This window comes from Panthera onca, chromosome B1 (assembly GCF_046562875.1).
Source record: "Panthera onca isolate mPanOnc1 chromosome B1, mPanOnc1 haplotype 2, whole genome shotgun sequence".
Lineage (NCBI taxonomy): Eukaryota > Metazoa > Chordata > Mammalia > Carnivora > Felidae > Panthera > Panthera onca.
In genome coordinates, this window is record NC_138342.1 from 150405151 (window position 1) to 150430168 (window position 25018).

Genomic DNA, 25018 nt, shown 5'->3' on the forward strand with positions numbered 1-25018 from the left:
ATTCATCATTAAAAAATTGTTTTTAATGTTTATTCATTTTTGCGAGAGAGACAGAGTGTGAGCAAGGGAGGGACAAAGAGAGAAGGAGACACAGAATGTGAAGCAGGCTCCAGACTCTGACTGTCAGCACAGAGCCTGATGTGGGGCTCAAACCCACAGACCTCGAGATCATGACCTGAGCCAAAGTTGGACACCTAAACAACTGAGCCACCCAGGTGCCACATCATCATTTTTCAGCCAACAAGATTTATTGAGGTCTTAGTGTATACAATGCTTTATGAAAAGGCACTGGAGAAATGGAAAAAATTGGTTCCTATGTTCAACAATGGGAATTTAGTTGGAAAGAGAAAATACATAACCCACACCCTCAGTAATCATGTCACCCTATAAAACAGAACGTGAGACAGACAAATAGGAATAAAGAAAATGAGGTCAGTACTAATTTATGGAAAAATCTCCTGAAGGAGAGGGCAATTACATCAGGCCCTCAAGGATGGGCAAGAAAATACTGGAAGAATACAGAATCTATCACCAAGTTGGGGTTAGAGTTCATTATCCTGCATTCAGGTGACATTAGGAAGGTTTCCCACATTGCAGATGTGCTTGAATCAAAAAGTAGTGAGAAGGCAGCGGGTATGACCAATTGCTCAGGATTGGTATGATAGGTGGAAAGTCTGGATTGAGTGATGTAAGCAAAGAAGATAATATTAGAACCTTATGAGAGCTAAGGTTCTCACCATTATGAGAACCTTAAAGTATCATAATGGTGGAAGTATTGAAAAATATTGTAGGACTGAAAGGGCCCAAAAATGATGATACGATTTAGAGGATAATTAGGGCAATTTAGACTTGCAGTGACAAAATCTGGCTCAAAAGATGAGAGCACACATGTAAAGGAGGGATCAGAACCTGGTGACTCATTAAAACTATGAGATATAGTGGAAAGTTTCAGTGATAATTGATTTGGAAAGTTGTTTTGCAATTTATTTGATTCTATATTGTATCTGACACAGTTGTCACTGGTGTTTGGTTGCATTTCTGAGTCAGTTAAAGAGTGGAATTCATGAGGAAAATAATGTAGATAAGCAGTTTAAAGATTTTAGTTTGAAAATAATAAATGCTCGTGAATTTAGCAATATGTGATGCAATACCAAGTCTTGTCTTTGCCGGATATGTTTATTGGAGTCTTCTATATCATCTGTGTTGTATAGATCACACCCTTAGGGCGTTATTTACAATATCAGATTTTTTTCAAGTAAATGAAAAACAGTTACAAGACACTATAATTGAAAAATTCATCTACATTTTGCTTCTCTTACCCCAGTCCCTCAAAGCTGTTTCACATACACCATATTCAACCATATTCAATAGCAATCATTTCAGTGACTAGATTTATTAAAAATTTCCAAACCGTTCCCTGTAGTATTTTTTAGAAGGATAGCTTTCTTTGGGTGCCTGTGTGGCTCAGTCAGTTAAGCATCTGACTTCAGCTCAGGTCATGATCTCATGGTTCATGAGTTCGAGCTCCACAACAGGCTCTCTACTGTCAGCAAAAGAGCCTGCTTCAGATCCTCTGTCCCCTTCTCTGCCCCTACCCCACTCATGCTTTCTCTCTCTCTCTTGCAAAAATAAACATTTTTTTAAAAGGTAGCTTTCTTTTTTTCACTAGCAGTTCATTGGTTTATATAATATCTAACTAAATTACATCGGTAATGAGTACAGCTGACATAAGTAGGTTTAGAAAACACAGCTGACGCTTGGCTTCAAGAGGACTCAGCTGGTGGCCACAAGAGTGCCTGAGACCTTGGGGCAAAAGGCCCCAGGTGGGATGGGAGCTTTCTGTGGGTGCCAAGTTGAAGGCACTGTTTTGTTTTGTTTTGTTTTGTTTTTTATAGCATGGTGGCATTATGTAATCAAGCAAGTCGCCAAAGAAGAGATTAGTGAAGAGCTTGTATTGTTCTACAACACAATCCCAAGATAAATGGCAACTGACATTTATCATAGTTATTGTGTGCATTAAAATGGAACCTGGCATGAGGTGGTCCTCATTTTATAACCGTATACCTTGAGTTTAAACACACAGACCTTCTAGATTTTCTCTCGGGGAATTTTTAGTTCAACCTAGAATAAAGTTCAAGTCTAACAATTTTTAAGTGTGTAGTGAAATCAAGGCAGCAAGGAGATAAAAAATGAGATAGAACTTAACATTATAAAGTAAAAAAAAAATTTAAATGTATTTGAGCCATGATTTTATTCATTTTTCACATAGAGGTCAATCCAAATGAACTCCTATTGATTTCTTTAAAGCTATATTTTTTCAACTTTTATAAAATTATAAAATATTTATTTGCAACAATGACTTTAGGATCTTTTTTCAACTTTAGAAAACAAAATCAATGGATCATTCTAATTTCTTAAATAAGTGAAGTAAAGCCAAAATGTTATCACATAGGGGTGCCTGAGTGGCTCAGTTGGTTGAACGTTTGACTCTTGATTTCAGCTCGGATCAAGCCCCATGTTGAGCTCTGCACTGAGTGTGGAACCTGCTTGAGATTCTCTCTGTATCTCTGTCTCTCTGTCTCTGTCTCTGTCTCTCTCTTTGTGTCTCTCTCTCCCTCTGTCCCTCTCCCTCACTTGCATTCTCTCTCTTTCTAAAATAAAAATAAAATATATGTAAGTATTTTTTAAAAAGTTATCATGGATTTCACTGAAGTCACCTGAAAGACCTATGAAAGCTGACTATAATGAAACATAATATTTACTCTGAAGTTTAACCTTTGACATGATGCCCCTATATATGTTATCCCTACCTCATTCTCTTTTAAATCTAAGACTTTCATGGGCATATCTGAATGGCAAAGCTTTGGACACATGCCAGCTCCCTAGCAGCATGGCAGGCTGGTTAAGATAGCTCCTGGCTTCTACTCTGGTGTCTCAGGTCCATAAATTAGAAAGCACTCCAACATAGGGTGTTAAAATTACAGATTATGACACCACACTGTAGCTGGTAATTAGACCATGCCATCACATGTCAAAATGAATCCTTTTTAAGGGTAAAAAATATAAACGCGTACATCTCACCTCTTTATTTTAGAATATAATCAGATTTAACACAGTGAATTATCTAAAAATAAAAATCAACAGAAGGAACATCAGTGTATTAATCATTGGAGATTATCTCCATCACAGTTCATCTTTTAAACCCCTATATGTGATAACATGTCATATCTAGCTTTTATAAATTGAGTGACTCTCAAAAATCCATTTTAGTGGGTATATTTCACTTAGTGGGCATTTGGATGGCCATTAACAGCTTTTAGGTCTCTCAGAGATTTTTAATTATGACAGGATGGGTAGGCATGCAATGTAGCATGAAAACCAGCAATAGATTACCTAGATGACACCGTACTTAAGAAGCAGGGGAGTTTGGAGCCGAGTACTTTAGCTGATAAAACACTCATTTTTCACCTCTCAAACCTCAGTTCCAGTTGTGTCTGATTCCTTAAGCAAAATTCATTTTGTTATGTCAACTGTGCTACCATTAGTTGGTAATCCAGGAGACAATAGATGCCATGCATTTTTCATCCTTCATTAGATTCAAGGTGTTTCTGAACATGGACTGAATATCAAAATAAACCATTTCAGATGTGTTTAGAGACGCACTGGCTTTAGCCGTAGCTCAGAAATTGTAAAAGTTTGGTAAATTGTTAACAGTTCTGAGCAGAACCAGTGCGATACTTGGGGTGATCATTCCAATTCCTATAAGCAAAAAAATATTGACGGATGTAACTAGCGTTCCCTGTTTACTGGACTCAGAATTAATTTGTGCTTCTATTATTAATTTTGTGAAGATATAAGTTATTTTTGGAGTTCTTGTGTTCTGTGTTTGCCTCCCATTCAGCCCTATGAATTCCCTCAGGTTAAGAATCAAAGCCTAAATGCCTAGTGCAGTGCTTAGCATATAACATGTGTTTAAAACTTGGAGTAGGGGGGAGATCGAGGTTCAGTGAAACCCTCTAGGAACATTATCAAGGAAGATTTAGGAATTAATTATTGGACCCCCAGACACAGGAATTAAGACTTTACAAAGATGATAGAAGAGGCTTTCAAGGAGTACCTCAGATAAACAAGAAACTCATGTTGAAATACGGATTGAGCAGATGTCTGAGCTTCACCCTAGGCTGCTCACTGAGTTGAAGGCAGAGAGCGCACTACACTTTTAGGTGAGTGATTTTAGGTTCTACTCAAATATCCTCCAACTCATCCTTGGGAAAACTTATAACAAGTTCTCTGAAGGCAAGGAATCCAGAAACTAAAAGAATAAGGTCACCCTTACTGGAATCTTGAAGAGCTAGTTGGACCATAATCAGGGAGGGAGAACTCAATTTGGGAATTTTATTAACAAACTATAAGGGCAGAAGAAAGTTCATGAACTAACCTAGTTATGTACTTTAGCTTTAGGGCTGACCTTGGGGGATGAGATGGCATTCCCAACCACAGTCCCTTCACTTGGGCTTGATAGGGAAATAGTGTCACTCACCAAGAGGGTCTAGACTGGTTGATTGGTAACCTTAGCAATCTATCACGGCCAGCGAGTAGTGAGCGAATGAAAGTTCCATGGGCAGCAGGGTAAAAAAGTTAATTACCTCCACAGAGAACGTATAAGCCACTGGGATTCTATCTGGGAATGGGATGGTCTTTGGGGACAAAGTCTGACGATGCTTCTGGCTTCAGACCTGAAGACTGGCTGTATTACTAACATAGAAGATTTATTAACACTACACTTTTACACAAATTTACTCACACTGCACTTTAGACATACGGAAAAATAATATAGTTAATTTATTTTGTCTATAACTAGTCTCTCAAGAGTCTTTACTAGGAATTGAGACACAGAGAAAAGTTATTTTTTCCTGTTTCCCTCTCAAATTTATAGAGAAAAATTTCCCTTTAGACTGCCCCAAGCCACTCTGAAACATGACTACATGAAAATAGATTTGGTGGTTCCCTGTAGTCGTACAGAGGGAAGCCTGGATGTTCAGCTTCCTTGGGCTGCTCTAGGTCATACCTCAGAAATGGCCCAGATGCCACTCAGAAGTTTCTACAGGCTCCTGGGTGCAGCCTGGAAGGTGGATGATTTGCCAATTGTCTGTTCTCGAACCTGCTTTAGGAGAAGGTGACATGATTGCACGGAAGTCAAGACCTGAAGAAATCAGTAGTGGAACACCTAGCAGAGAGTTAGATGGAGACTCGGAAATGTATCTGGCTTTTAAATATACTGCCCTAGATTTTCTTGGCCACACCCTTCTCCTTGTCATGAAAGGAACCAGCTGCTGTCATCTTGCCATCATCACTGCATCTTACATCTCATTAGAAAAGAGAGAGTATTTTCCTTCAGTGTGATCCAGCAACATTTAAACAGCTTTATTCATTTATTTTTAAGTTTATTTATGTATTTTGAGAGAGAGCAAGAGAGCACAAGCAGAGGAGAGGCAGAGATAGAGAGGGAATTCCAAGCAGGCTTTGCACCATCAGCACAGAGCCCAATGCGGGGCTTGATCTCATGAACCACAAGATCATGACCTGAGCCGAAATCAAGAGTCAGACACTTAACTGGCTGAGCCACCCCAGGCACCCCTAAACAATTTTATTATGATGATATATAATGAACATAAGTGTTATCTCTGAAGACTTCCCAAAATAAGATACCTGTTTAATAATTAAAATTTTATAAATAATATATAAATAAAATAAAATAAAATAAAATAAAGCATTGCATTATTTCCCTTTATCTTCTCTGCATATGCAAAAAATCCCAGTCTACTTGTAATACAAGCATTTGCATTATGAAAGTTGCTCTTTAAACATGATTCAACTTGTGAAGAGCTATGGTAAGAATATGATGTGAGATCTTTCATCTAAACTAATTTCCATAAAAATCTTGAGGGATAAGCTCTACTCAAATGGTAAAGTCAATTTTTATCATCACATCTGATTAAAAGCGGAAAGTCATCTTTAGGGACAACGCAATGATACAATAGTGTTTTAGAATTTAAAAATCTAATAGTATTAGTAATTCTCATCATTTTATGTCTTAAAATACAGATAGTATTACACACAGGGACGTAATTGGCATCTGGTCATCAGCAGAGCAGGGAATAACATGAACTTGGTCCTCGCCCTGGTTACCAAGAGGTTAGGGAAATAAAACAAGTGAGAAAGAGCCTCATCCCTCCTAAACTTTTAAGATAACTATTGTCAAATTTGGTTAACTGAAAAATATGAAGACAGGAAATACAGGTTTCAGAGAGAAGAGTGGTCGTGTCCCAAATAGAGAACATTATACTTTGGATTGATTCTAAGAGGTAACTGTTGAGATTTCAGGGAGAAGAAATGAAAAAAAAAAAAAGATGTTTAATTCTTGAAAACTTTTTTCTGTGATATTTGAGACCATGGAGATTTTGTTACTGAAAGAAAAAACTAGTTAAAGCCGCTCTACTAAAGAGTGTAATTCCCCTACATCATAGTGTCTGTATTTTGAACTCCTCTTTAGTAATGTGTTCACAAAATAATTAGTAACCTAGAACTATAACAGATTGTGGACTCTGAAAGCAGGAAAGCCCTACAATATTTTTTTGAGTATTTCTCTATTATTTACATTATGTTTTCTTATCTATCTAGTCCCCTGTTGGCTTGAATTAGGTGACAGAGGATATTTGATTGTTAGGTTCCTGCCCTAAGGTTAATGAGTAATGTTTGTGATCTGAAACAGGTATATTACATTGATAGTGTCAGGAATGCCTCCTGCTGTGCAAAAAAAAAAAAAAAAAAAGGTGTCAAAATGCCAATAACCAAGTGTGTGGTGAAGGTCGTAGGGACTATATCTGGCCACTTGGTGGGCAGATCATAAACTCTTAATAAGTGGCACTTGGGCTGGGAAAGCCTCATAATTTGTCCACACACGTCTTTTCTTCTGCACTACCACACCCCGTCAATTCACAGCCTACAGCTTTAAACATTTTCACAAGCAAATCTCAAGGTCCGTCTTTCTAACTCCACTGTAAATAGGTTGTAGGGAGGCATCTCCTTTGCTTTCAAAATTCTGATTATTTTAGACCTTCAATGTAGCTCATCCATTTTCATCTTTTTTAAAAAAATAAATTACGCATATGAATTGCATATCTCTAAAATGACATGCCCTTTAGATCGTCTGAATTATGAGGTTGCATTTAAACCTCCTGATTGCCACAGGATAAACCTCTGAATCATCATGGCCTTCAGAACCAGTTTATAGAATTTCTAATTCAGCTATCCTGTTGGCAGCTAGAAAGCCTAACCCATTTGTCTAGTTATAGAGTGGATTTTAAAATTTTGTATGTTTTTCCCCCAAAATTAATAGTTATGATTATTTATAAGAATATTTATTTCTCTCATTCAGTATTCATTGAGTGCTTACTATGTGTTAGACAGAATTCTAGGATTGGAGATATTAGTGAGGAAAACAGACATATTTGGGAACTTTGTTTTTGCATAATTCAATAATAGATCTTGGCTAGTTTTTTATGGGAACTATTTCCATCGCACTGGAATTTAGTGCAATCAGGAGCGTGCATCGTTTTACACTGTAACATTTGTGTGAGAGGACTGCCATGACAATTCATTGCATTATTCTCTTTTTTTCCATTAAGTTTTTATTTAAATTCCAGTAAGACAAACTGATGTCTACCACAGGGGAGGTGGGTGGGGGAATGGGTTAAATAGGTGATGGGGATTAAGGAGTGCACAGTTGTGATCAAGCCCAGGTATTGTATATAAGTGTTGAATCTCTAAATTCTACACCTGAAACTAATACTGTATGCAATTGAGTTATTATTTTTTTTAAGTGTATTTATTTATTCTGAGAGAGTGGGAGAGGGACAGAAAGAGAGGGAAAGAGAGAATCCAAGCAGGCTTTGCACTGTCAGCACAGAGCCCCATGCAGGGCTCAATCCCACAAAACGTGAGATCATGACCTGAGTCTAAATCAAAAGTCCAACTCTTAACCGACTGAGCCACCCAGGTGCCGCTAGACTCATAAACTCTGATGAATGTTCTTTGTTGATAATGTTTTTTCCCTGAAATGTGATGCTACATCTTGGATTTAAATTACACAGAATGTAATGAAGAGTTTAATCGTCTTTCTCCCCTCTCCCTTCAGAAACTTTCTTTGCTGTTGGTTATGTGGGATGTCAAAGGAGTTGTTAGTCTTTTAATGTAAATAGGGTTTCTTTAAAGGCAACCACATTGTAAAAAATGTAGTTTTATTTTTTTCATAGAAAACTTAAACAGTTAAATCCTTAATAATTATTTGTCTTTGTAGAAAAAAGTTTAATTTTTGTTCAAAACAAATATAGTGTATAATACAAGCTAAAGCATTATTAGTTAGAGAAATATGCTCTAGATAAATGACATTACTACCGTCTCTTTGCATAGTTTTGGTAAAACATACTAGAAATAAAACAATTTCAAACCAAGTCATAAATTACCTAAAGAGCTAGAAGAAAGCCTAGGGAAAGCCTAATGCTCTTGCTATTGTGTGTGTGACTTAGAATCCAATAACATCAGTTATTAAAAACATGTAATCAGAGGGAATATCTTATTTTAGGGTTTCTAGAGCTAAATAAAGTAGATTTAGTAGCTTTAATAGCTCTTGTACATAAATATACATCTACTCTAACCATGGATAAAATATTATTTTAGACGGTGTTCATGGAAGTAATTGTCACAGTTTGTCTTGTTTCTGGTTTTTACTCTTCGGTTTTCACTTTGACTACAATTTCCAATTAGCCATCCCGATGTGAAGAAAATTCTGTATCAACTGGAATCTGTGGATTCCCAACATAGGAAACTGAGATACTGATGCAGTAAAAATGGGTGACATCAATTTTTTTAACTGTGGCACGTCAGTTATTTCCCCATTACGGTTTCAGTCTCTTAAAGGAATGATGATTCAAAGTGTGGTTTAGTTAACTAAAACATATTACTAAGTTAGTATAAACTCAATCAGTGGGAAACTTGGCAGCCAGCACGATTATTTATGATGTGCCAGATGCAAAATCATGTTCCTACTTTGAAGTTTTGCTAACAAGGCATATTGCAAATTCCAGAAAGAAAAAAAGAATCTCTTCTAAAGTTTTTGGACATGAAAATAACTTTATAATTGTGTTTATGAAAAGGTTTTATGGTTTGTTGTATGTGTTTATAAAGGATTGCTTGGCAAGAAATTTATAAAATTAAATAATTGTATGTTGTAACTCAAGAGCAAAGCAATTGAGAAAGGGCAATCATTGAATTGTAAGAAACAGATATTTAAATATTATTTAGAAGCCAAATCAAAATGAACCAAATCTTATTGAACTTTTCTGACTTATCTATAGTTATCTTAAAATTGCCTTCCTTTTCTTTTTCTGCTCTGTTTTCTATGATTATTCTGTTTTTTTTTTTTTTATCACTGAATTATGGAAATATTTCTGTAACACTACCAAGTTAATGAGACCACCGGACATCTGTGTAAAGGTCGACTGTGAGTCATTTTTTAAAATTTAATAATAATGTAAAAATGGAAAATATAAATTCCTGTTATCTTTGAGTGCACTTAAAGTAGGGCATAAACTTTGTAAACATGTTTATTTAGTCATAAAAATATTTTATCATACTGCATTATTCTGTTCAGGTGGTATCTGTGCCTAAGTTTTATTATTGGATTGTAACATTTATTTTCAATGAAACATAAACTGATTTTTTGATTTTGAATTTTTGATTTTTTTCAGATTTTATTTATTTATTTGTTTATTAATTCAGGGGAGAGTAGAGGTAGAGAAAGAGATTCTTAAGCAGTCTCCATGTCAGCATGGAACCCAATGTGGGACTCAATCTCAAGACCCTGAGATCATGACCTGAGCCAAAATCAAGAGCTAGATGCTTAACTGACTGAGCCACCCAAGCACCCCAAGACACAAATTGATTTTAACTGTTATAACTGGGGATTTAAATTTCTAAATTAGAAACACTCTGAAATATTTCTATCGCTATCACGTCTACAGGAAAGGTACTACTGTAGAGGTAATAGATCTGGGTATAACAGAAGTAGCAAGAAAAACTACACATTCAATTCAATGCAACAAGTGATTATTAAGTCTCTCTCATGCACCAAAACTGTTCTAAATGTAGAATGCAAAAAAAAAGTAGTGTCAGTTATCAAAGACTTTTCAATTTGCTAAATAGAAAATGTATGCTTCCATGAATGATGTTTATTTATGACAATTCAATGTTGAATGCAGTTGAGAGGATGGTGTATTGAAGTTTTAGAAAAGAGAATGAGTAGTTCTCTACTGTTTAGGAGAGTCTTCATGTTCCAGGAAGAATTTAACCTGGAAGGAATAAGAACATTTCAGTTAGTGGAATGAGAAAAGACACAATGACCAGACTAAGAAGACTTTAGTCAGTTGAATAAGAATTAGTAAGTTGAATAAGCTTGAATAATAAACAAGTCTAGGAAGATAATAGGAAACAGGTATAAAAAGAAAATCAAGTTTTGATCAGATTTGGAGGATGGTAGATACTTTTATGATAATTTCTATATTCTAGACCTAGGTAGGTGATTTCAGTCTCATAAGTTTTGGTGGGGGGGCACTAAAAAACCAGAGGAATGCAGTGTTTTGGAAAGAGTAATCCAACATTAACATTTGGGATGTATTAGCAGGAAAGATAATAGAGGCAGGAAGACTAACATAATGTAGACATGTAGTTATTACCAGGACATAGGGGGAAAATAGTAGAAGTGACGAATAAAAAGATGAGTATTAAAGAGGTGATTAAGGAAGATTTATCTTCCAATTTAGTAAAACGGTTTTATTTTTCTGGTCCTCATCCATCTTTTTTTCATTTTCTGCAGTTGTCATAGATTAAAGATGGTTGCACATTTTTGTATACAGCTCTCATTGAGAACTGGATTTTACTTCCCTTGTCCCTGATTTGGTCTGAGCTTAGTGAGACTTGCTTGAACAGTGGAACGCAGTACAGATGGGACTTTTGCAACTATAGTTCATAAAGGACTTACAGCTTCTGCCCAGAACTCTAGGAACACTTGCCCAAGGAAGCTGGCTACTCTAGGAGTGGCCAACATGGAGAGGAACCAAGGTCCTAGACAATAGCCCAAACTGAGCCTTCAACCATCAGCCAGAACAAGTTGACTAGCCATAGAAGTAGTTTGGAAGTGGATTCTCCAGCCCTGTTGAGCTGTCCTAGTCCCACGAGGAGCAGAGATGAGCTACACATAAAATTGTGAACAAAATAAAACTGTTTTAAATGCCCAAGTGTGAGTGTGGTTGTTATGCAGTAATAGATAATCAGGACAGGAGTAAATAAAAGTGTTTGAAGTCAACCTAGAACCAACCAACCAACATCAAATTGCAGGTGATATTTTGTTTCTAATTATTATTATTATAGAAATACTTCATGAGTAAGGAATTCTGATGAAATACAAATAACGAGAAAAGTCTTGACTGTCATAGGGGCATTGAAGGAGGGGCTACCCTTTAATATACGATACCAAAACATAAAATAAAAGTATATTCAAAATTCCATGGCACTGACATCCATGAGTGTTCATTCTTTTCTCACTAAAACTGATTAAAAGATTACAATTTGTGCCCTCTCTATTGATACTATGTAAGAGCTATTTTCTCCTTTGATATGCAGCATGAGATATGTAAAATTGGAATTTGTTTAGTTTACTTGGTGACATCAAACCATTTTGAAACTAATTTTTTTTTTAAATTAACGTTTTTTATTTTCTAGAGAGAGAGAGAGACAGAATGCAAGTAAGGGAAGGATAGAAAGAGAAGGAGACACAGAATCTGAGGCAAGCTCCAGGCTTTGAGCTGTCAGCACAAAGCCCAATGTGGGGCTCAAACTCATGAACCATGAGATCATGACCTGAGCCGAAGTCAGACGCTCAACCAATGGACCCACCCAGGTGCCCCTTGAAACTCTCATTTTAAAAAACTTGCTTAAAAGTTTCTGCCTTCTTAGAAGCATAAGAAATTACTAAGTCTGTTAGTTTAAGTTTTTTCCAGAAATGTCTTTTAGACTATCAGTTTACATAAAGTGAAAAGACTTCATTTTGTTCTTTTATCATATCCTTGATAATTGGGAAGAGGAATTATATTCTCTCAACATGGAAAATAAGACAAGGAGTAGTGCTCTTTGGAGAAATCAACTATAATTTTAATAAACACTTCATGGAGCATTCATAAATATTTAAGGGCATTAATAAGGTATCTAACCGTTTGTTCTTATTTCTTCTTTATTTTCATCGACAATAAGAATGAGGGGAATATTTATTTAGGACAATGCTAAGAAGGCAAATCAACACTTTCTCTTTTATATGGTTCTTAATCAAGAAAGAGGCAAAAGAATTTGCAATGGCATGCATGGAGCTAGAGTGTGTGAAATAAGCCAGTCAGAGAAAGACAAATACCATATGATGTCACTCCTATGTGGAATTTAGGAAACAAAACACATGAACATATGGGAGGGGGGAAAAAGAGAGACAGAAACAACTGTAAGAGACTCTTTATGACAAGAGAACAAACTGAGGGTTGATGGAGGGCTGTGGGTGGGGATGAGCTAGATGGGGGATGGATATTAAGGAGGACACTTGTTATGATGAGCACTGGATGGTGTATGTAAATGATAAATCACTGAATTCTACTCTTAAAGCCAATATTGTGCTGTACAATTAGCCAGAATTTAAAAAAAAATTGAAAATAAATCACCATACCAAATAAATAAATGCAAATACAGAAAAGATGAAAAAAAAAAAAAAGCATAAAATCTTCTGAGTTGTAGAAATCTTTTGATCATCATCATTAGGCAATATATATTAGGTGTGTGTGGGGGGGATTTCTGATCACTTTTAAAATTATCTGAGTGGACACAGAACAAAACAAAACAAATTATATGAATTATTTATCTGTTGAAGAACTGATATTGTTCAGAACCAAATTCTGTAAGATTTTTTCTGCATAATACACAAAAATTTAAAGATAATGCTAATGAAATGATCAGGCACAGTATCTCTTCTAGTGTCCTTGTTCTTTTGAATGAAAATTTTAATCCTCAAATTTATCCCTAAGTTGAACCATTTCTTTTTTTTATGTTTATTTATTTTTGAGAGGGGTGAGAGGGGCAGAGAGAGAGGGGAGAGGACATCGGATACGAAGCAGGCTCTGTGCTGAGAGCAGAGAGCTTGTTGTGGGGCTTGAACTCATGAACTGTGAGATCATGACCTGAGCTGAAGTCGGACACTTAACCAACTGAGCCTCCCAGGCACCCCAGTTGGACAGCTTTTTATTTCTGTCTTTTAAATACAACATGTGTACTTCTTCACTTCTGAATAAATGATTGTTACAAAGGAAAAAAAAAAGAAGAAGAAAGAAGCAAAAGAAATAAGAACTAAAATTTAACTCCAATAAATGCTTCAAAACATGAAAGCCAAATATAAACATGTTTTCCAGTATTAAGGCAAGGTGGGAAGAAATGAAATACATCCATCTCTTTAAGTCATCAGAAAAGAAGGAGACAAATACTAACTTTCAGAGTTAATAAAAAAGGTACTAATCACATTTAAACAAATTATGCTTTAAGTTATTCTGTAGTCAAGTATTCATTAACATCTCAAAGCTTCTATGTGTGGCTGTTCAGATTGAAAAATACAGTAGGATGCTACTTTAACAACAGCCTACAACAAAATTGACTTTATGATCTGGTGGGGTGGCCGGAAGAAGCTAGAAAGGCATCAAGGAAAGGGTTAGGACTTCAAGCAGGCTATTGTGAAGGTGTACGAAAAAGTAAAAAAAAACATGACTCAAAGTTGGGAAAAGTGAACCTAGTTTTGTATGTAGTGGGAGGAAGTTTGGCAACACTATTACCTGTGGTAATTTGAACAATAGAAAATACACCTAATGAATGTTTAAATCTGTCTAAGCGGATTTTCAGGCAGTGTGTTGAAGGTAACACCCAGCCTCCCTGCCTGTGGTAAAATGTGAGAGGAAAGAGATAAGCAATACAGAAGACTGTTTCTAAAATGAGAGTAGGAAAAACTGGTCTCATAATGGAACTATTACTCCATGTGAAATGGTTTCACACTGAGCTGTACTCTCATAAACCTTATTTTGAACATATTTGTCCAGGAAGTTAACCACCACAGCCATCCAATAAGAGAATTGTTCTAAAAAAGTTTCAGACAGTAACCTATGTTTTCAAGCATGCTATTGTGATAATGACGGAATATGTCTGTGATGAAGGTTTGTAAGTCAGTGAATAGTCAATCAAGCGGGCCACGGGCCCAAACAAAATGGAAATAAAATGGCCTGTCTCTTTTTGGATGATCACTGAGGCATAAGGAACTCTGGCTGGGCATACAGAAGTTGGGACAGTTCTAGGTTCTTTACATGTGTTGTAGTCTACAATTGCTTTAAGCAGTCTATGGAAGAAAATGCATATATGTAATCATTTTGATTTTTTTTCAATAGTTGGCATATTGAGAAAATAAAACATTTAAGCTTTTATAAATAAACATTTGTTGCAGCATGAGCATTTCAGGTAATCAATATTGAACAAAATTTACTTAAAATATTGAGTAAATGCACTATTTTGCATTCTGACCACGGGTTTAATTCCTAAGTAAAACAAGAAGCAAAAGATAGCCCACATATAATGAGCTTGAAATGCTCATGCAGCTTGCTTCCACAAGCAGCAAAAGCTAGGGAAGATGCTTGCTGTGATGGAAGAATGAAGGCACTGACTCAAGAGTGGAGTCTTTTAAAACGCAGATGCTGTTATTTTGTTCCCATGTTCAAGCTGACCACAAAGGTACTCCCGCTTCTACCCCCCAATCCCATGTCATGGAACTGAGTCTGGGGAGAGGGAAGCCATCCTGAGAGTGTAACCCAGTTACATGTCCAAGAGATGATTTCCAGGAGCCAGAAACTGGAGGCGTTTCATGTGCAAAATGATTGTGGTGCCTGGGAATGTTTTATGTAGCAAGGCTGAAATGCTAAATAAAATTTGACCTGAATATCTGATTTTGTCAGAATCTTCGAGGTGGTAGGCACCGAGGAAATCAACTGTGAATAAGCCTCAGTGTAGGTAGGCCTGTGTGTGAGTTACACACAGGTAAGCTTTGCACAATTCTAATGCAACTCAGCGTATGACAAGTGTAATATTAAAGAGATAATAGGAAAATATAAACACGATACTAAAGCATGGAAAAGCAAACATTTTAACTTGGGAGCGTGTGGCATTTAGAGCATCAGGGAAAACTGAGAGAAGGAGGTGAAATTTGGGGTGGTTTTAAAACACAGGTAGTAGTTTTGGAAAAAAAGCTAGAGAACAGACATTCCAGACTATGGAAGAGCATCAGCAAAGAAGTGGAGGCATGAAAATACATGACAGATTCAAGGAATTATGAGTATTCAGATATGCCTACGATAAGAGATGACTGTGACCTTTGGAGGCGATTGGTAAATGCCATGCTAATGAGTTTGGACTTGTACCTCATAGGCAATGAAAAGTCATAGAAGTATTTTAAGCAAGAATATGGCATAATCAGATCTATGTTTAAGAAAGAACAAACTGTATTCTCCAATATGGTAGTGACAAGCACATGAGGCTATTTGAATTTAAAATTAAATTAATTAAAATTAAACAAAATTAATTTGAGTTAATTAAGTAGTTACATTTCAAGTGCTCAGCCACATATGGACAATGCATCATTATAGAAAGGTTTATTGGACAGTGTTTGTATGGAGAATAGACCAATGACATCAAGCATCAGAGGAAGGGAAATCATTTAAGGAGCTATTTCCACAGTCACCCAAAGAGATAACAGGGGTCTGATGTAAGAAGAATGGCACTGGGAATACAAATTGAATGGACGGAGACAAAATCAAGATATGCCTTAAGGGTGGTTGGAAGCTCATTGTGAAATTGAACTCATATGCTCACTCTTCTGAGATGAACTATTTAAGAGACACATGTAAGATTCAGTACCAAAATACTAGGTAACTTACTAGAATAGCAGAATTGGGGAGTGTGACTTGAATCAGGGGCCACATCTAGGCCTCAATACTTTTACCCTAAGTCTAGATTTGGGAGGCTCCATGGAAGAAAGAATTTGCCACACGATGGGAGTGTGGTAACCAACCTCCATGATGGTCCTCAGTGTTTCTTAGCTGATAGTATGCAGAGTTGTTCAGTCCCTTCTAGTTTATTATTTTTTTTTCAATATATGAAATGTATTGTCAAACTGGTTTCCATACAACACCCAGTGCTCATCCCAAAAGGTGCCCTCCTCAATACCCATCACTCACACCCCCCTCCCTCCCACCCACCATCAACCCTCAGTTTGTTCTCAGTTTTTAAGAGTCTCTTATGCTTTGGCTCTCTCCCACTCTAACCTCTTTTTTTTTTTTTTTCCTTCCCCTCCCCCATGGGTTTCTGTTAAGTTTCTCAGGATCCACATAAGAGTGAAACCATATGGTATCTGTGTTTCTCTGTATGGCTTATTTCACTTAGCATAACACTCCCCAGTTCCATCCATGTTGCTACAAAGGGCCATATTTCATTCTTTCTCATTGCCACATAGTACTCCATTGTGTATATAAACCACAATTTCTTTACCATTCATCAATAGCACTGCTAGGAATTTACCCAAGGGATACAGGAGTACTGATGCATAGGGGCACTTGTACCCCAGTGTTTATAGCAGCACTCTCAAAAACAGTCCCTTCGGGGCGCCTGGGTGGCGCAGTCGGTTAAGCATCCGACTTCAGCCAGGTCACGATCTCGCGGTCCGTGAGTTCGAGCCCCGCATCAGGCTCTGGGCTGATGGCTCGGAGCCTGGAGCCTGTTTCCGATTCTGTGTCTCCCTCTCTCTCTGCCCCTCCCCCGTTCATGCTCTGTCTCTCTCTGTCCCAAAAATAAATAAAAAACGTTGAAAAAAAAAATTAAAAAAAAAAAACAAAAAAACAGTCCCTTCTACTTTAAATAGAGCTGACTTGTGTAACCAATAAAACATTACGAATATCACAGTGTAACTTCTAATTTGACAAAATGGACATGGAAGCCTTCACTTTCCTCTCTCTCGAATTGATCATTCTGGAAGCCAACCACATGGCAAGGGTACTTCAATAGCTCTATGGAGAAGCACACATGGAGAGGAACTGAGGTCTCCACCAACAACCAGTATTCACTTTTCAGGCATGTGTAAGCATCCTTGGAAACAGAGGCTCCAGCCCCAGTCAAGCTTTCGGATGTTGCAACCCTAGCTGACACCTTGACCGCAGCCTCATGAGAAAACAGGCACAGGACATGAGCCAGACACCTAGTTTATCTGTCCTTGGAATTCTGACCCCACAAGCAACTGTATAAAATTATACACGTTTTGTTTTAAACTGCTAAGTTTTGAGGCACTTTTCATGCACCAATACATGTAGGGAGTTGTTCTTAAGAAGCTGATCCTTCATTCAAGGATGTAAAGAAATGAGACACACATGTATATAACTTTTGAACATATTCATTCTACACCGTCAAGACATATGAGCAGAAGAAACTCGGGGTCTTACGACTCACACTTCATCTCATAAAGGCCTTGGGGGAGGAGTTTGGCAAGTATTATTCTAAAAGAAATCGGCAGATTGAGACAGGGTTCCCAAACACCAGTGACTGGTTGTAGATCATAAAGAGGAGGAATGAGGCTACCATGACTTTGGACATAGCTTACACTTAGACAGAGACAGGCTTTACAATAGAATTTCTATGGCTTCTACTTTTTCATGTGCAAGGAAAGATTGTGCGAGAGGTATGGTGGACAGTTTAGGACTTTCACAAGCTGACTCTACTTTTGATGGAGAGTGATTACTTCTGCTTTTCTGTCTGGTTACTAGTATTTTACATTTCTACCCATAGCATCTGCTATAGATATATTATCTTCATTAATTCATTTAAAACATTCTAATTTAGTGTTACAAATCCTTGCAAAGCATTGTCACAACTGTTTCCTTTTACCATAACAGATACTTATTTTAGTTTTTATTTTGATCGTATAAACTCAATGCCAAAAGCAGATTCGAAGTCGATGTATATCATTAGAATAGAAGTAATAAAAAAACCATGTCATAAAAATTTCAAGTGAAGTATTGTAAACCAAAGACTTTTGACAGCCACCATTCATTGAGCACCTACATTAGATGTTTTCCCTCAAAGTGGCATCACTGAGTTCTCTGAAAGAAAACGTACATTTTGTGTTTCTGTTTTAATGATAAGCTAAAAAATTAACATATGTATATACTGGATTGTGTATATGACCATGTTATATCTGAGTATGGCCACTCAAGTTCAGTTCTCATGTTTGCCCATGTGTTTACAATCCCATTGATAATTATAGAAAATTATTTATTTAATAATTATAATCATCAAGTAGACAGCAAAATTGACAGGTAAAACCCTAACAAATAAACAAAAATGCCCTATATTGAGGCATTAGGTACCATATCTGGGCCACGAATAGACATACTGGGCAGATCCTGTTTGCCCAGTTTGCAACAATTATTGGAAGTAAATGTATAGTGGTGAATGAAGAGTACAATATGTGTCTGTCTACAATCCAGAAATAATTGGTTTAAACATCCACTAAATGTTGATTTCAATCACACTCAATTTTACTCTAACTTAAAGTAAGCAATAGACTTTTACAAAATTATCAAGAAGTACCTTGTTAATTTTGAGCCTGCACGTTTCATTTTATGGTTGTTTTTGTAAGTGACAAGTAGGGTAACCATCATCTTGTACATGAAATCATGCCTGTAGAACGGCCTTTTTAAAGGTAATGGTAAGAGTATGTTCACAACAATGGGAACACATAAGCAAACACAACCTACTGATCAAATCTTATGTAAGCTATTTGCTATATGTAAATTCTTCAGGATTAGCCAATTTCTTATTTAGTAAGTTCTATTTTGTCCCCTAATATTTTAAGCTTTCCAATTCTTTTTTCATTTAAAACTCACCTCCTAATGTGCTCAATTCTCTAAGAACAGGTTTACGTCGTACGTTTGTTTATGGCACAATATGTCACTGCAGCCTTTTGTTGCTCGTCACACCTATACCAGTACTAAAAGATACAATAGAGTAATCAGCAAATATACAACCTCGTATCAACTAAAAGCACTTTGCAGAAGGGGAGAGACTCCGAGGCAACAGATTTCCTATGGCAGTACTTTCCTAAGTGTACTAAGGTAATTAGCCTCAATAGGAGATAATTTTGGTTCACAGGGGTTGCTGTTGTTTTAAGTCTTTCTGGGAAATTTGGATTTTCCATTGATAGCAGTTTTAACATGTCACACTGGAGCCAGAGTGAATTAAAGTGAAGAGCTACACAGTCTAAACAAACATTCCTTCCCATTATCAGAAGCCTGACAACATAATAGCATAAACTATAGTCATGTGGTCACATTCACAAGTAATACAAGAATAATTAAAAATCAAAGAAATGCTACATTTCCTAAACCAGACTTGAGCTGGGGTAAGCATGTTTAAAATTACCACTTTCCTCCCACTCCCTTAAGTTTTCTATTACGTTTTAAAATAAAACAATATATACGGCGATGTTTACTTGAATCATTCTCATGGTTAGTCTACCTTGAAGTTTTGTAAAATTAAGGCAGACCATGGTAATATGGCAATACAATTTCAGGTATTTATATCTTGAAAATACTTTTGATTTGCATTCTTAATTTTTTTAAATATAATTTTTTTATTTCACCAGAGGTGCACAATTATGCAAACAAATTTAAAGCTGTAATTCCACTACATTTTACATTTCCCCCAAAGATGTTAGTAAAATTTGGCTTTATTTACTATGAAGACCCTTTAAACATGTAATGGGTAATGTAGTTAACATGTTGAAAATGAAATATTTTTCTATGTAATTTCCCTTGTTTTTACAAATAAGAGATGTAAAAAATAACTCACAAAAATGGAAAGAATTATACTTCAGTGGTCTCCAAAGTAAACATACTTTCTCAATAATTTTGGTATTCTAATATTACTTTATTACTTTTAGATGAGAGTGGTACAGATAATAAAAATTTTTTAGAACACTTTTGGCCACAGAATGTGTTATAAAACAGAAATGATTTTTTTGTTGTTGTTTAACAACAACAAACAAAAACAAAAAATTAACAAAAAACAATTTTTGTTTTTGTTTGTTGTTGTTAATGTTGTGTTTGTTATATTAAAAAAAAAACACTCTTTTAGGCTTAGACTCTGCATGTGTGTATCTGATGGGAGATGAACTCACCTAAACATGCTTGGAGCTTAATGACCACACGTCCTGCGCTTTCTAAGACCCTCATTTTCCAGTATTCTGTTTCCATAAGTATACTGAGATTTCCCCAGCCTAATTATTTTTATTCAGAAAACAAAACAGATCAATTACCATGATATTAAAGCGCCTCCAAATGAGGCTTTGTTGTTTCTTCTGTAGCAATTATCTAAGGAGAGGTCTGGAAAACAACTCCCTATACACTCAACTTTATTCTGGTTTGGTGTCTTGGAAAAACAACTGAATATTGTTCTGAATTCAGGGATTGGGGTCAAGTGATAAGTGAACAGGAAATACCAAGCCGCACCAAAATGTAGGATGGGTAGGAATTCAATTCAACTTGTTTTTTAGGTACCTACTGTTTACTAAAAATTATACTAGGTACTCTATGGGACGATATAATTAGAAATGTCCAGCTCTATTCACAGAGAACATATAAACAGTGGGGAGATAAAATATAAGAAAGCAATTACTACGTAAGGCCTATTGTAAAATGTTAAAAGAAAAGAAAAAGTGCTGGGGAAACAACAAAAAGTCACAAGTTCTGTAAAATATCCCCAGTTCAGTATTTCCAACCCCAGCCATATATGAGAAGCACTTAGGAAGATCTAGGTAAGTACTTTCTTTGACCTACTGAATTTCTTGGGGCAAGGTGTAGGGGTAGAAACTGGAATGCATATTAAAAAAAAATTTTATCCTAATAATCTTGAAGCACAATCGTGTTTAGAAACATTAATCCATACTATCCAGGTATAGGAAAATTATGGAATTTTATGTAACGCTATCTTTAGCCCTCTTAATTATTTTCTAACTGGGGCTCATTCACAAGGAACAGACTCTTTCAAATTAACTTCTATTTGCCAAATTCAAAACATCTCCGTGCAGTCCCACCCATCTCCAGTCTCTTCATTCACTCAGACAACCTTTTATAATTTCATACAAATATTGATATATGCTTCCATTTTTTACTGGGCTCTTTAGTTATTCGTTCATGCTTTTATTTTGAATACACTACAATAAGGTCATTGTGAAAATTGTTCTTATAGTTAAAATGTATATATATATAGATATATACATTTATATATATACACATTTTGGAAGACGTTCGAAAACTACTCTTCACAAGCATGAAGTTTATTTTCTTCCATTACAATACTTGTCAAAGTGCAAAATTTACTCAATTTTTTTAAATTGCTTAGAATATCATATTTCTGCTAAACTGAGTAAACTTTTATAAGTATTAATAAAGCAAGAAAGCAAAGTTTCCAGGAAAGTGTAAGTAGAAAGTATTTTTTCATTACTACATGCATATGGCCAAAGCCCAATACCAGTTCATGGAACATGACAATATATCATACTAGGGTCATTAGACAAATAGGTATGAAAGGATAGGAAATGTTTGTGACGGCACCACTGAGTTCAGCCAGCTGGATTTGGAGTAAGATAGAGAGACTTTAAGAGCTCCCTGTGGGAAATAATAAATGTATCTCCTTCTTGGGTTAAAAACAACAACATCAACAACAAAAATCCCATGAAGCATACGGATGGGGGAAGGGAAGAACAGAGTGAAATTCTGGCACTGTGTTCTTTCCATTGCCATTGCACTGAGGCTATTCAATTCTTCCTGGCTAAAAGGACACGAGTTTCATCATACCATGCTTCCAGACCATGCAGATTTCTGATCCAAAACAACTCTATTTCCAGCCCATGACACAATGAAAAATGCCTCTGGGTCAAGGCTCAGGGAAGCAGTGCCCAAGATGGAATGGGTACCACATTTTGTAAAAGCTCTCTAGCAAAAAAGATGTCAGTAGAAAGTTGGAGCATTAAAATAGTTCAAATGGTACACGGAGAGTTGCTGTAATAGACAGTATAGTTTTCAGTTTCAGATAGTCACCCCGGCAGTCATGACATTAATAACCCAGTAAACAATAATCTTAGGCTCATCTAATTTTATTTTAGCCGTTACGCTTTAATCTAAGTATTGTGTACACAGGAAAAATTAGGCTACTTTATGTATGCGCTGACTTTGTGTTTATTAAGGTATTTATGTATTTATGTGTTTCTGTATGTATTTATTTGCTTTAATCCATCATGGGAAATTTTTCCACAAAATGATGGCCAGCTCAGGAAAATTATTTACGGACTTACTAATTATTCAACCAACAAGTATTTACTGAACAGTGGTCACGTCTCACGTCAAAACAAGGTCCACAGGCTAAAGGAGCAGCCTCAGTGGTGGTCTTGGACTTTGAGAGAACTTTATTCAGTGGAAGAATGCAAAACATGTACCTGAAACACAATCGATAGACGTAAAAGGAGGTGATTCTAAAGCGCTCAAAAACATTTTCCTTAGCTGCCCCTGTGTTGCCTCTTGATATCCAGCCTTGACTTTGTTATTAATTGGGTGGGGCCAGTTATAGAGAAGACAAAGATGGGAAATGTAGCAAACAGCAATATCACTTCTTTGGATTAGACCAAAACTATTCAAAATTTTACTAAAAAAAACCACAAAAAACCCTTTAAATTCAGTTATACAAAAGTAAGATCATCTGGTCATTTAAAATCAGCTTGTACACAAAAAAAGAGAGATGCAGGATGCCATTTGCATATGTTTGACAAATATTTATACTTTAAGATCACTACAATCATAAAGGCATTCTAGCAGAATGATTCATATGAAGTGGGTTAAGTAATAAAACCACTGCCATTAAAACTTGAATGAGTTTCTCTCTAGAAATTCCTATTGTGGGGAGTAATTTTAATCTGACACTCTGCCCATTAAATGACTTCCATTAAACCGTGAACCCCTTGAGAAAAAAAGAATATCTCTTTTTAGTTTTGTACAGTACTTAGTGCACTTAGAGAGTTTAGTTTTTTAAAATGCATGAGTTAGTCTAGTGAAAAATTATTTTTAAAAGGCATGCTTAACAGATGTCTTCAATGCACCATGTGGCCAAATTATATTTTTGATCTTCTTGCCCAAACTGTTCTTCCTTCCCATAGTTACCTACATCTCAGTAAATGGCAATCTCTTTCTACCTGAGCTAAGTCTAAGTCTTCGTGGTTATTGCTGATTCTTTTCATTCTCCCACATTCACCTAAGTCTTCATGGTTATTGTTGACTCTTTTCATTCTCCCACATTCACGGCTGATCCATCCACAAATCCTATGAACTCCTACTGGGGCAGAGGCTGAGCTGTTCTAATAAGGAGACCACGAAATAGAGGCTTAAGACCCCCAAAGTTAGTTCTTTGTTGGATAAGAGTTCAATAAAGTAGCCAAGGTCTCCCAGGCAGTGGCAGATATGCCTTCCTCAACACAGCCTAAGGTGCTCCAGTCATTGCCATTCTAAGCACCTTCTGAGGCGCTTCATTTCCAGAAGGAATGTAGGAAAAAGGAGAAGCTAATGCAAGGCAGCCATCTTTAGGAAGATGGCTAGGAGCTGACATAGCATTTCCACTTAACATCCGTTGGTGAGTGGGGCGTCTGGGTGGCTCAGTCAGTTAAGAATCAGACTTCGGCTCAGGTCGTGATCTCACCGTTCATGAGCTTGAGCCCCACATCAGGCTCTCTGCTGTCAGCACAGATCCTGATTCAGATTCCCTGTCCCACCACCTGCCTCCGCCCGGTCCTCCCCCGCTCACGCATGTATGTGCTCTCTCTCTCTCTCTCTCAAAAATAAATAAACATTTAAAAAAAATAAAAAAAACAAGAAACATCCCATTGGCGAGAAACTAGTCCTATGGACACTGCGCAGCAAGCTTGGAAATCTAGGTTCTAGCTGGGCATTCTTATGCCCAGGAAGGAGAGAATAGATATAGGAGGACAGCCAGGGTTCTCTGCCATGAGTTTAGATTTTCAAAATAGATTCAGTCTCCAGTTACTTCTCACGTCCTCTGCTGACCTCCTGCGCCACTGGAAGTCCCCATCTTCCATCACCTGTAACTGTTGTTACTGTTTCTGCTCTGCTTTCCCTAAATCTACTCACATCTCGGCCAATGATGGTGTTAAAACTCATGGGAGCAGGGTATTTTTCTGCTCTTCACCCCGCAATAACTTCCCACCTCATTTGGAGTAAAAGCACGTGGGTTGGGTCTGCTATTTCTTTTTTTTTTTTTTTTTTTTTTTAATTTATTTTTGGGACAGAGAGAGACAGAGCATGAACGGGGGAGGGGCAGAGAGAGAGGGAGACACAGAATCGGAAACAGGCTCCAGGCTCCGAGCCATCAGCCCAGAGCCTGACGCGGGGCTCGAACTCACGGACCGCGAGATCGTGACCTGGCTGAAGTCGGACGCTTAACCGACTGCGCCACCCAGGCGCCCCAGGGTCTGCTATTTCTTGAGTTCAGCTCCTACTTGTACATGGGCCACCTGGCTCTAAACACGGCCTGCATGCTCGCACCTCCGGGCACTTGTGATTCCTCAGTCTAGCACTTTCTTCCTCCAGCTCTCCCCAAGGCTCACCCCTCACCTTTATGTTGCCTCAAATGGCCCCATCCTGGCAATGCCTTGCTGGGCCACCCTGTACAAAACTGCATCTTCTCCTTCACTTTCGCACCCCTTATCCTCCTTTCCTGTTTTATTTTT

At 36.9% G+C, this 25018-nt stretch overlaps 1 long non-coding RNA gene across 1 annotated transcript in view; it reads right to left on the bottom strand.

Annotated features, from left to right (window-relative positions):
* Positions 1 to 10269: 10269 nt before the first annotated feature.
* The window catches only part of LOC144616020 (uncharacterized), a 56152-nt gene continuing 41403 nt past the window's right edge, over positions 10270 to 25018 (bottom strand). The window contains exons 2-3 of the long non-coding RNA XR_013554875.2: positions 19113 to 19216; positions 10270 to 10409 (exon numbers count right to left, since the gene is read on the bottom strand). This is a non-coding gene — a long non-coding RNA (uncharacterized LOC144616020). The remainder of the gene's footprint in view (positions 10410 to 19112; positions 19217 to 25018) is intronic.